The 12,549-nt window shown below is 35.4% G+C and overlaps 1 long non-coding RNA gene across 1 annotated transcript in view; it reads right to left on the bottom strand.

Moving 5' to 3' along the window:
• The window catches only part of LOC148662126 (uncharacterized), a 55,330-nt gene extending 50,254 nt beyond the window's left edge, over positions 1–5,076 (bottom strand). The window contains exon 1 of the long non-coding RNA XR_015939669.1: positions 4,989–5,076. This is a non-coding gene — a long non-coding RNA (uncharacterized LOC148662126). The remainder of the gene's footprint in view (positions 1–4,988) is intronic.
• Positions 5,077–12,549: the final 7,473 nt, after the last annotated feature.

Here is a 12,549-nt window from a genome sequence, read left to right as displayed (position 1 = left end):
GCGATTTCAATCGTTTCAATAGGAGCCACACACCTGCCCGTAAAACTAGTTACAAACAGCCTTTAAGACTTCGACAAAGCTGCAGTAACACAGTTGACACCTCAGCTTAAGAGACGAAAATCTGAAATTCCACTGGAGATAAACACAGAAAAGGTTTCACATTTTTTCCCACCTCCTTGGTTACATTTTTTTTGCCTTTTTATGAAAAGCGCATCACAAACTGCTGTGCACTAAATTTTTAACAGCTGATTATTTTTATTTTTTAACAGTTTTATGATCGTTACACTTATTAGTGCAATAGAATTGCAGACAGGCAATTAAAGACATATGGCATGATCTTAAAAACATTTCCTTCCTACAACCTACAAATGTTTTTTTAAGACTATGTGTGGTAAAACAATTGTTTGCCAACTACTTTGTTTCTGAAAAGCGAAAATTCTTTTCAATTTTGATTACAATATTAATTTCATAACTTATTGGATTTATTAATGATTACTTTTGATTAGTGATTTCTTCATAGATATACCTATAGGGATAGAAAATGGGATAACAGTGGATTATCTAGCTAACACCTCACTGTGTATCTGTTTAAAATGAGCATAGCTTTCATTCCTAATGCAGATAGTTTTCAAAATGAGCTTTGTTTTAATGGTACCAATTGTGGCTGTATTCACATATGTAATAGTCTGGAACGGCTCAGCATACCGAATAATGTGAGTTTTCGGCTTTTTTACTTTCTCCTTTTTCTAATAATAATCTCTCTTTGAGATACCTCATTGAATAGTCAAACAGCATGATATACAGAAAGAAAAGGTGTCTGCAAAACAATGATCTTTTTGAAGAAGATGCTGTTAGGTAAAACATTATTGCAGTTTGCAAAGGAATTGCTGTGTATTGATCAACCACACTGGTCAGATAACAGCCAGTTATTTTGTGTCTGAAAACAGAAGTTAGAATTTGAATGTGAACTATGAATGCACTTTCACAGAGTGTGGCATCTCAGATCTTGAAGATATACAGTACAAGCTAATTTAATGCACACACTGGTGTTCAAGCTTTGCTGTGGGCCATTTGCCATATACAACTAACCCTCTTCAGTGTTCAATCTTCTGCTTTCCGTAAGATTGCAGCACAACACAAGACATTCCCAAGAATTTTCCTCCCTTTAGCAGGCCTTGTATGATCTATGATACTACTTACAGACCTCAAGTATAATCGGATTATATACGCTTGATTCATACAATAGGTATGAGTTACTGGAGCTAAATGATACAAAGAATAAATAAGATTAAACAGTTCACCACTAAAAAGATAGTCATAACTTTTTGCAGCTTTTTGAAACTGAATAAGCGCGCCCACAGAGCTCTCTAAAAACGACTGCAGTCTTTATAAGAATCACTTATTTGAAGATCAATCAGAACTCTGGGATTCACGAGCATGCATTATTTTCTTACACTTTTAGCATTTCTGTTAATTATAACTACATCAAATATGAAGTCCAGTAGTTTTTCTTATTTATTATGAAAGATACCGAAACAGCCAATCTTGTGAGAAAGTGGGAAAATTGTACGGCCCTGAAAAAGATCAAGTGACTGCAAATATTTTGGCACTGAATGGATTTTAAAGAACATGATACACATAAATATTTCTACAGATTGCTCTTAGGCATTAGTTTTTCCTACATAGCTATAAGATTCCACAATTAGTCATTTTTAATTTTCCAAAAGTCAGAACCCATCTTGATTGCAGGATACAATTTTCAGGGACAGCTTTTGAATGCCTGACATGAGCTGATTTATTGATAAAGATCTTTCTACCCCTTTAAATCTATAAGTACAGCTGAACCTGAAAAAATGTAGATCGTTAATGTCAAACATAAAAGGTGTCTTGATTGTCAGAGTAATTAATTTACCATGACCAATGTTTTTGAAACTCCAGTGTTTTTCTACTGGTGAGGCTTTACATGAACAGTCTTGCTTTCAATGGAGTATTTTTGGGGAATGTACTCATGCACAAGCACACTGAAACTGTAGATGTAGGGAATTAACGTGCAATATTCCCTATACATTACGTTAGTCCCCAGAACAATAAGAATTAGTCAAGTGCAGGCTAGCAGTAGAGAATCTAGCAATGTTTTTTTGCAATACAAAACTTAAAAAACACAGGCATTACATTAGACATTTTAGATTACATTTTTGTTTAATATGCATACATTAATTAAAGAACAATGGAACTAACTTCCAGAAAATGTACTGCAAAATGTACTTCAAAATGAGTGCATATTAGTCCTCAGCAGTATTCAAGTTTCATTTTTAGAATCCCTGGGAACTGGGCTACAGCTTTATTAACACATTCAAAATAAAGACACATATTTTTTTGGTTTTGATGAGCATGGCTGTAATTCAACAACCTGAGATTGGGCACAGGATACTGTATTCCATAGTCTTGCAAGTACACTTGTGGGATCTACAGCATTGTTTTGTTCCTAAATTATTTAAATATCAACCCAAATGAGCAGCCACAGATCACTTTTATCTCTCTGGATTATTTCACAAATGCTTACAGCAGGAGCTTCTCTTTGCACTCTCCTTTTTAAAGCCCAGTCCACTTGCAGGTTTACATTTTACCTGGAGTGCTTAATTGCAGACATGAGTGGATCCTTTAAGCCGAGTACCAAGAGCTTGAGACATTTATTTAACCTGAAGATGCTCCTGATGGGTTCTGTGATATGCCAAACGCTTGCACATTTTATAGAGCACACAATGAAGTTTATTCATGGATTAATCACAATGCTCATCCGTGAAAATCCTTCCGCTCCTCAGACAGGGACAGAATCAGATCTCGAATGCAAAAGGACTGCCCATTGGCCACATAACCAACAGGTCAAAGTTTACAAGCACTTTTTACACAAAGAGTACTGGTTACCCAGAACAGGCTTTGCAATCAGATTGCTGAGGTCCAAACCTTTAAAAAATGACTGAACAAAATATATTTCACTTTGCTCCTTCCACATGAAATAAATGGGAAAAATAGCAAATAGCTTGTTTGCATCTTTTCTTATGCTCTTATGCAAGAGTCTGTCCTATCTACAGTAGGTCATTTGGTTGCTAGTATCTAATTGACTGAAGGATCTCTTCTGGCTGTTTCTTGGAACAAGCAATTGGCTTTGATAACATAGCTGGGCAGCTGTCATTTAGCTGTATTGTGGTAAATGGCATCTCTTTAAAATGTTCCTCTAATTCTCAAAAACTCCATTGTAGCAAATCTATTATGTTTCAGTGCTAGGACCTGAAGACTGTAGCCAAACTTAACCAACAAACATCAGATCCCTCTATTATTTTTCATTAAAATATTGTTCTCAAAATGTTTATCTGCTCATGCATTTGGGTAGTTCTACCAATCCAAATAAAGCAATCCAGAAAGCAAATCAAAATGCATAAATATGATTGATGAAAGCAAATCAGCTTGTCTTGTGAAAACACAAGAAAGGATGTATGGTTCCAACAGTTCAAACTAAATTAAAAACACTCTTTGAGGTAAGTTTAAATTCTGAGTCATCTTATAAGGAACCAAAATCAGGGATTTATGGAATTCTGTATATTTTATATATAAATATACATAATTACTATAAGAGATTTCTAAAGACACTCCAATTTTCAGTTCCTGGAAAACTCTTGGCGTTTTGGGCAACTTGGGTAATTTGTCTTGTTTTAGTACATTAAGAGCTGCCCATCCTCTTGTCTGCGTCCTGATTTCACGTTTTTTTAACATATTGTTGACAGTTCTCAACATAAGTTCACTTATCAGCAGCAGCAGTAATACAACAGCATGTGGGTTAACAGAATACAGATACAACTGCAGAATAGGGAATCAAGAGCATTTCACACAGCTGTCAAGGACCTTGGTTTGAGCCGATCCCAGTTACAGTACGTGTACTGCATTGTTAAGAAAAAGAAAAAAATAGATGTTTTAAGTTTACTCCTCTACTTCTACATTATGTTTACTTAAACAATTTTAGAAAAGACTGAAGTTGCTACCACATTAACTGAAGAATAAATGCAATGATGTTCTTATCAGGAGGCACTTCTTTACACAAAAGGCTGTTTACTACATGAAACAAGCTACCAAACCATGTTGTTGAAGTTGATAACCTGACTTTCTTCAATAAACAAACAGTTAAATGTGGTCCTTGGATCGATAAACTACCAAACGGCTTCCTCTCATTTGTAACCTTCTTAACCCAATGTAGGTGAAAAAACATGACCAGAAAGACGTCTAAATTAATTTCATTCATAACTTCCATTTAAGGACATGAAGATCCTTGAGTGTTTTTTCTTCATCAAATTACGTGATATATTAGTAACAACCATTTACTGTGTTTATATATATATGAAATCCCCCACAATTCCTCTAGAATATTCTAACATGTAGCCTGGTGGGTAGAATTGTAAGCAGAATGTATTTTTACTTGAACTTAAGGGAGTTACACAAATTTATATCATTGCTTAGACAAAGCAGGGCTCAAGGTTATCTTGTTTTTGTAAAAGTCAAAAGTGATTGCAAAATTTTTAAGGCAAAGGGAACAAAATAATTTATCAGTGGGTTCTCCACTGTACAATGTCTGTGAGTCAGATCATAAAAGAATGTTTACTTGTCTAAGAGAAAAACAATGAAAATGGGCTTTGGCCCGGCTTAATGTACAGTAATTACTGTAGGTTTGCGCATGGCGACTAGGTGAACATAAAATACTTTCTTTCATTGTTGCTTATTTGTGTTTGTCAGAGCGCAGTCAAAGAACAAACAAGTGAGTCCATATGTTTGCTTCAATGTCGCCGCTGGAAAAAAAAAGATACAAAATGAAAAGATAATTAAAAATATCTTGCCTTACGTTTGAACCTAAACATCGACCTACTCACTAATCACACAATTACTGCAAGCCTATTATTCATCTAAGAATCTGAATGGCCATTTTTGGATTGCATACCTACCCGAGTTAAAATCGTAAATCCAGAGTTTGGCAGGCTGTAACCACATGGGTGACAAAGAATAAGGAAGTATAAACCGCCACCTCTGGCCCGCCCACTTTTGGACCACTCATGATTTGAAACGTCACAGATTATTCGTCGTCGCTCGAAAGCTTCAGCGCCGATTGGAGGAGAGGCGCGTCCTTCACTAACAGTGTTGACTTGCATGCGGTCCTAGTCGGCTAGCGAGATAACACCTTTTTCAAACCCGCGATTTCGTTAAAACACGATCTTGGAGCTTAACTGAATTTCTTAGTCACTTCCGTTTTAAATCACAGTTCTAGATGAACGGCAGTTAAATGATTATCATCTCTTTCCCAGTTAGCGCATTTAAAAAATAAATTATATTCTAATGATATTTGATTGCAGCAGTTAAAAAGTAGTTTCAAACTATTATCAAAGAAAAGTACATGTAAAAGAGGCACTCTCCCAAGTGTGCCCTCTACCACGTCTGCTTTGGCATTGACCACAGTAGCATGTAGACTCACAGTAAATGGGTCACTTAACCAGCATGAAAAGGAAATTTGTGCCCTATTTGCCATAGTGATAACAACAATTATTTTGCTCCATTCAAAATCTATTTATTGCATTTGCGAAGCCGTTATCTGTAAATATTTTCTCACATCTACCTGTTACAGTTTCAGCAGCAATAGTGTTAAAAATCTTTACCAGGTACTGAATAACGTCGGACACTCCAAACACACAACAATGATACAGGAGGAGAGCAATTAATAATTCTCTGTGGACAATCAACCTGTTTAGCATCTGCATGGATTTTTTAAAGCTCATTGGAGAAGTGTTTACATAAATAATAAAAGATCTATTTTGCACTTTCAATCCAGTATGCTAATGAATGTGTGAGTGTTGATGGTAGAATGGCACGCTGTTATTCTGTCTCTGAATAGGTGTTAAAATGTCTTTACGGAAAAGCAATTAAGGTACAAATATGTCAGGCCTGTCAAATGCTTGTAAAGATCAGATGTTATTTTGCTTCGCTGTAGATGTCTCCTAGAGACACAGCTGACCTACTAAGATTCAACATACCCGTTCTGCTACATTTCAGTTTTAGAGTTTGGAAATTAGCATTCCAGTCATCTTTCAACAGCCTATTGTCATCCTTTATTAGACACTGCTTGGTCTATGCTGGTAAACTGGCTTTGCACATTATTATTCCAATACCTTGCCCTCTTAGTGACACAGAGCGATACTGTTACAACATTATGCACTGTACCCCAAGGGACAGTTCTCACTGGTTCGAAGTTATGAAGGAATGCACATTCATTATTTTTAAGCATGAATTTGTTTAATTTATAGTCAGTAGAGCAGTAAGTCAACACACAAAACCACTGATATATTAACACAATTTTAGAACTACAGTACATAATAAAGTAATCATATTTCTTAAAATGGCTAATATACATGCTGTATCATTAATTGTACCTCAACTTATGCTGATTAGGGTATGCATACTCAAATATTCATTCATCAAAATGAAATTCATTTGGAGTTAATTTCTAACCTGTATTTAAATGGTAAGAGCAAGATGTAGTTGCCTTTGACACTTAACAGGAGGGTCAAGTGTCAGGCAGCTAGTTCAAATTGCCAACAGAGTCAAAAAAGTCAAACAAGGAAGGTCAGGTTCTTTGCTAAGCAGTCCAGGCCTTTATGGAACAGGTACTGTATGTGCAAAGTGCTTTATTATCATTGATTAAATATCTCATTGTCTTACCTCTATATTTCACTGCTACAGAAGACTGATGTTTGTTCATGTAAATTAGTATGAAAAGTGAGTTTGCTTTTCAATGAAATGCTGAATAAATAATGGGTGATTACTGTATATAATGTCTACTGCAACCAGGGAAATTTTGAGAATATATTAAATAAATGCACTTATTTGCATCTTTGTTTTCTTTACCACATGGATAAAATAAAAAATAATTTGCACAACTTATTTTCTCCAATATGAAACACTTTTGCTGTAATTTAATTAATTGCCTTCTATAGAACTATAAACACTGATGCCAAAGGAACTTGCATTAGCTGAGAAATTGCAAACAGCAATATGAGAAAGGATTTACAGAATGACCAAATGATAACATCTCTTATGTACACAATACATATTTCATCAAGGTGTCTGCATTTCCTCATGCTGAGACTTTTTTAAAAGCCATTTTATCCAGCTTCAAAGGAAAGGAAAAGCTGTGTGTAATTATTTTCGAGAATGTTGAAGAGTATTTCAGAGGGATGTGGGATTTTGTACTTAAATAGACATCCCCAGATGAGGATCTGAATGTCCTTTGTCAGGAATAACTGGTGCAGAAACACCATTGAGTGTGTCAGCAGCGCAAAGTTTGCTCAGAGGTACAGTACCACTCAAGTAAAACAAGTGACTCAAGAACACACCAGGTACCAACCAAAGATTACGACAAGAGAGCCCTCAATTCTCAATGGACCTTCTTGTTCTTGTCTATTGATGATTGATGGCAAGAACGTTAGAACTTCTTTACTCTTTTCACCTGCATGTCCTCACATTGATAAATAAAAATATTTTAAAATGGTCATTTCATTTGATGCTGTGCAGTAACAATTAAAGAGGAATAGTGTCATTCGTGTTCCCTGTAGACAACACTCTAGGTTCCCATCTATTCAAGGTATGATACCAAAAACCGAATTAAGAAATCTAAAGAAATAAATGCGTTTATATTCAAGTTACAGATTTGTTTTCTGAAAACCGGTATGCCGCGATCAGCAAATAATGTGGGAATTGCAAAGGAAACCCAAAGGAGTTAGACAAACATCAGGACCGGACACACACCTGGCAGATGTTGTTTAAATGTAGACCACTGCAGAGTGTTAGGGCCAGGTAGAAGCATAAACATAAGCTAGAAATCTAAAACTGGAGAGAAATGTACTTTATGTTTCATCTTACAGACAAATTGGGGAAGCAAAAAGCAGTAAACAAATTTTTAGGTGGCATTGCTAAAAGACCCAGTAGTTCAATTTAGGTATATATGTTAAAAGTGTACAATAGCAGAATTTAATTAAAGGGATTTTATGGGTGTAGTAAATACTTGATTCAAATATTATGTGTGTTTTATATTACCCTTTTGAAACAGGTATGTCTCCTCTGGAATCAGATCAGTAAAGGACAACCAGATTTACAGAAACCAGAAGTGTCAAAAATCCTCAAAGACCCTGGAAAAGTCAGCCCAAATAAAAGTCATGGGTAAGTGACTTGAAAAAGGAGAACATGAGGCACTTTCTTACACAAAGGGTTGTGGGAGCCTGGAGCAAGATAGCCAGCCATGTTGTCAAGACAACACATTGATACCTTTGCTTCCTTCAAGAAACAGCTGGACGAGATCTCCGGATTAATTAGTTATTGTCAACTAAATGAGCTGCCAAGGCCAAATTTCCTCCTCTGCTTTGTAACCTTTCTTGAAGTCGAATTAAAACATTAAAACTAAAAAAAAAACCACTACAACATAAAAGACCGCTTCTTTTAAGAACTACCAATGCATACAAAACATTGTCACTTTAAATAGACCACACTTCAAAAATAGCTAATTAATTTGATGAAAAGCATTTCAATTTGCCAACCGTCCCATAATTGCTTAAACAAGCATTATAAAAAAGACATGATACTGTAACTGTACATTGTATGAGATAATTTTTGCCTTTCTAGGGCATCTGTGAAGCATTGCGCTTTGTAAGTTTAAACCCTCCTAAAATTACTGTTAGAAGATGTGGTTATTATTCAGCAGTTACCAACATTTCAGGTTGCCATACAAGCATTTAAATAGACTCCTCTGTCATCCTAAGTGCTTTTGGGTCCTTATTTATTGCAGACCACTTGTAAACTCTGCCTTGGTATGAAAACCTTATGAACTTCTATTGAAAACGTTAAGTGTAGTTTTCCATTTATCACTGGTAACAGTAAAGCCTGCCAGATGCTCAGGAAGATAGTTTTTGCCAAGTCTTTTAAGAGATGTTAATGTTATACAGTTAGAAAGTATACTCATCCTTTAGAAATTCAATGACGCGACTAATTGCTAATCTGCTTATCATCCTAACTAGTTCCATATTGGAATCTTGATTTGACAAATCTGGAAACCTTGTATACATTGTCTTACACCAAGCTGCAACAGCCAAGGAGGAATCTGTTGTTGCAAATGCGTTGCATAAAACTTTAAACTAAGGAGTTTTTTGTTTGAAAACTAAGGAGTTTATAAATACAGTAAATTCATAATAAATTGTTCCGTGTCCTTTAGAGAATGAGGCTTCATCTGTTAAAACTATACATTTGATTGTTTTTATAATGTAGTTTAATTTAATAAAACCGAATACAGGGCAACAATTTCCTACATGAACCATATTACTGACATTGTCGTTTTTGACGTCCTATTGCCCAAGATGATACGATTTAATATTTTCAAATGCAGAATTATTTGGAGACTACTTTCTAGTGCCATAAATCTAGCTGTATTAATCATGTTAAATCTAGTTCAGAGTTGGTACAGTTGGTACATATCCAGCCTGTTAGTTCATCACTGATTGGCTGTTTTTCTGGACTCAGTTTCCTATAGGTGTACATTTCAGCTGACACTTTCTATTAGTCACTTGGTGTTACAGCATTAATAAGAGTAGCTAACCAAAACATACTTACAGTAACTCACATTTAGTTAATTTAGTAAATAGGAAATGTGATAGATGGGGTTTGAGAGGCTAAGATCCCATCAACAAAATGTCAATGACCCAGATCTCAAGACGAAAGTGGGTTATTACAAAGTTGACATAAAACCCATAATCCAACAAATATCACAGATTTGCTTCCATTACAATTAATAGCATCTTATAAATGAGGTTGTTAATTTTCTGTCAAATTAAAACTATATTTGGCCTGTAGCATGAAGCAAAGGGCAAAATCCCAAGAGTGTTAAACTATGCTAAATAGTGAACTTAACATAGTGGTACAGTACCTTTGAGACATTTGCTTGACTCCAAAAACATACTTTAGTTATTTAGAAGCAAATTTGTTTCCTTATGCCTGCTACAGTTAGAGGTTCTGAAAAGGAAGAGAATACAGGGACAATCACTCAAAAACTTTTTTTCACAGCATTTTGTGCAGTTTACTATTGTGTATCAGATATGAATTCTAAAGCAACAGAACACACAGACATTAGCCAAGAAATGTTATAAGTGCGGTATCAATTTTAATTTAATGAATTCACTATTGTCCCCCCGATATTAAAACATCTTTAGACTCGTGGACCTTAAGTCATTCATGTCTAATTTGTATGCCATTTTTTTTCTTTCCAAAGAAAGCTCAGACTTTGAACGAGTTTCTGATTTTTTTCAGTAGCCCCCTCAAATGGAGTTACCCCACGGGTTTTGTCCTAACAGAAACCCAGAGGCTGTGCCAGCAAAATTCCAGGAGTGTGGCTGCTCTGTGAACAGTAAGGAACACACCAAGGCAGCTTCAAGTTTTACCACATGAGGTCAGTACTTCTGTCAGATCCCGTTGCCAGGGTGGAAAACCTTAAATTCCTCCTTCAGCTGCCAAATTCCAGAGAGCCGTTAACATTCCTGACAGTCTAGAACCTGACACTTAAATTTGCAGATTTGGATTTGCAGAACACCATTGCTAGTGATGATAGTTAGACACTACTGTTGAAATCTCCTCTTTGGGCTCAAGAGCAGACATCACTACAATGGAACTCTCTCTCATCTTCTGCATGCCATAGGGCTGTATCATTGTCCTTATAAACATTCTAGAAATTAAAACAGTTTTCCTCTTTTGTATGAATGGAAGTACTGTTACCCAGAAAATAAATCTTCCCATTTTTAATTGTTAGATGAAGAACACAATAACATATTTCAGGGTTATGAAAACCTCATGGTTTTCATAACCTATAGTAGTTAACCTAATTAACCCAAAAAACCCTGAGTTATCAAACCTCGGATGTCATGAGGTACTATGGCTACTAATGAATTCTTTCCATATGGTTTCGTTCTAGATACATCATCATTAAGAATAAAACATGCATAGATTTGAATGCCATTAACAGGAATTATGTAATGATAACACCTGTGAAATAATATATGTTTAATACAGCCTCAGGCTGACTATTTCAGAATGCCGAAGTCTCTAGTGTGATTAGAATTTTCCTTCCAACCAGAAACACTTTGAATAGTATTATAGTTTGAGATATTTCCGTAGAATATATTACCTTGTAGAAAACAGGAATACAGAAAAAGTCTGTTTTTCCTTCTCTAATAAATAACTGAAGAAACTGGAAAAGACTTACATTCAAATTCACATGGGCTATTAAAACAGAGGAGAAAATGGTCGTTCCTGTTTTATTCAATATAATTCAAATAACTTGCGCACTACATACGTGAGCAATAAATTGCCATATCACTTGTTACAATTATTTCTCCAGTCTGGCCAACCTATATATTTTTTCAGCAAAATGGTTTGAAAGCAATGAATTATGGCCATATTTCAGTCTAAAAGAAACAAACCACTAATTGCAATGTGGCCTCTCAGTAATTTTAAGAGAGAGCACAGAAACATACTCGTGCATTTGGAAAATCTTTTACTTCTGGTCCTGCTTTATTTTGGTTTCAAATGACAGACACTACTAATTTGGTGTACGGGTGACCTCTGCACCCCTTTCTTCTCCCTTGGGAACCTCCAATCACCCTACAGCCAGCATGTTTCTCTTTGCCTCCTTTGCTACCAGAGAATTTGAGACCGCCTTTCCGAAATGTTTCTGCTAATTCCCATTTCCTTCATAATCATAAGCTTTCATGTGACTGGTCAGCCGAGACATTTTTAGAGGAGACATAATTACCTCAGGTCTTAAGCATTAACCTTGCCAGGTGTCACTGGATGGACTGTTTACTTGTGTGATTAATGATACCGCAGAAGAAAAATTGTTTTTTAATTGATCGTTGTGTTTTGTTTTGTATTTTTTCTTTTTTTTTTCCAGGAAACAAATGCCTTTGATTTGCTGTGGTTAGCACTGATGAATTTTTTCAAAGCTATTCCTTGGCAACAAATCTTTCATTTGATTTTTTATTATTACAGCAGCCAAATGTAAGGTGGTAAAGTCATTAAATAGCATTTATGTGAATGGTGAACACACAAGTGGCCTAGAACAACATTTTACTTTATGGAGTGGGTTAGACCACAAAAACCATGTTACATTTTATTCACAAGTCCCCGAAAGCACATAAATGGGAGTATTTTATTTTCAGGATACTTAATTTGAAAATTTACAATTTGTTAGAAAGCCTAACCTCCCTTTTCAAAATACCTTTAACACAGAAGCATTAAGGCATTAACATTGCCTTGGCCGGCTTGCTTGATACAAATGAAATCAGATATGTAGCCTGTTTAAAATGGTTTTCTGATGTGTCACAACTACATGTAAGTTATATCAAAATATTTCTCTTTCTTTCTTATGTGGTTTAATATTTCTTTTTCTTTAATTTCCTAAAAATTGCCTGCCCATTTTTT

This window comes from Lepisosteus platostomus, chromosome 6 (assembly GCF_059453375.1).
Source record: "Lepisosteus platostomus isolate fLepPlt1 chromosome 6, fLepPlt1.hap1, whole genome shotgun sequence".
Lineage (NCBI taxonomy): Eukaryota > Metazoa > Chordata > Actinopteri > Semionotiformes > Lepisosteidae > Lepisosteus > Lepisosteus platostomus.
Note: the sequence above shows the minus strand (reverse complement) of the source record. Positions and strands in the feature narration are given on the sequence as shown.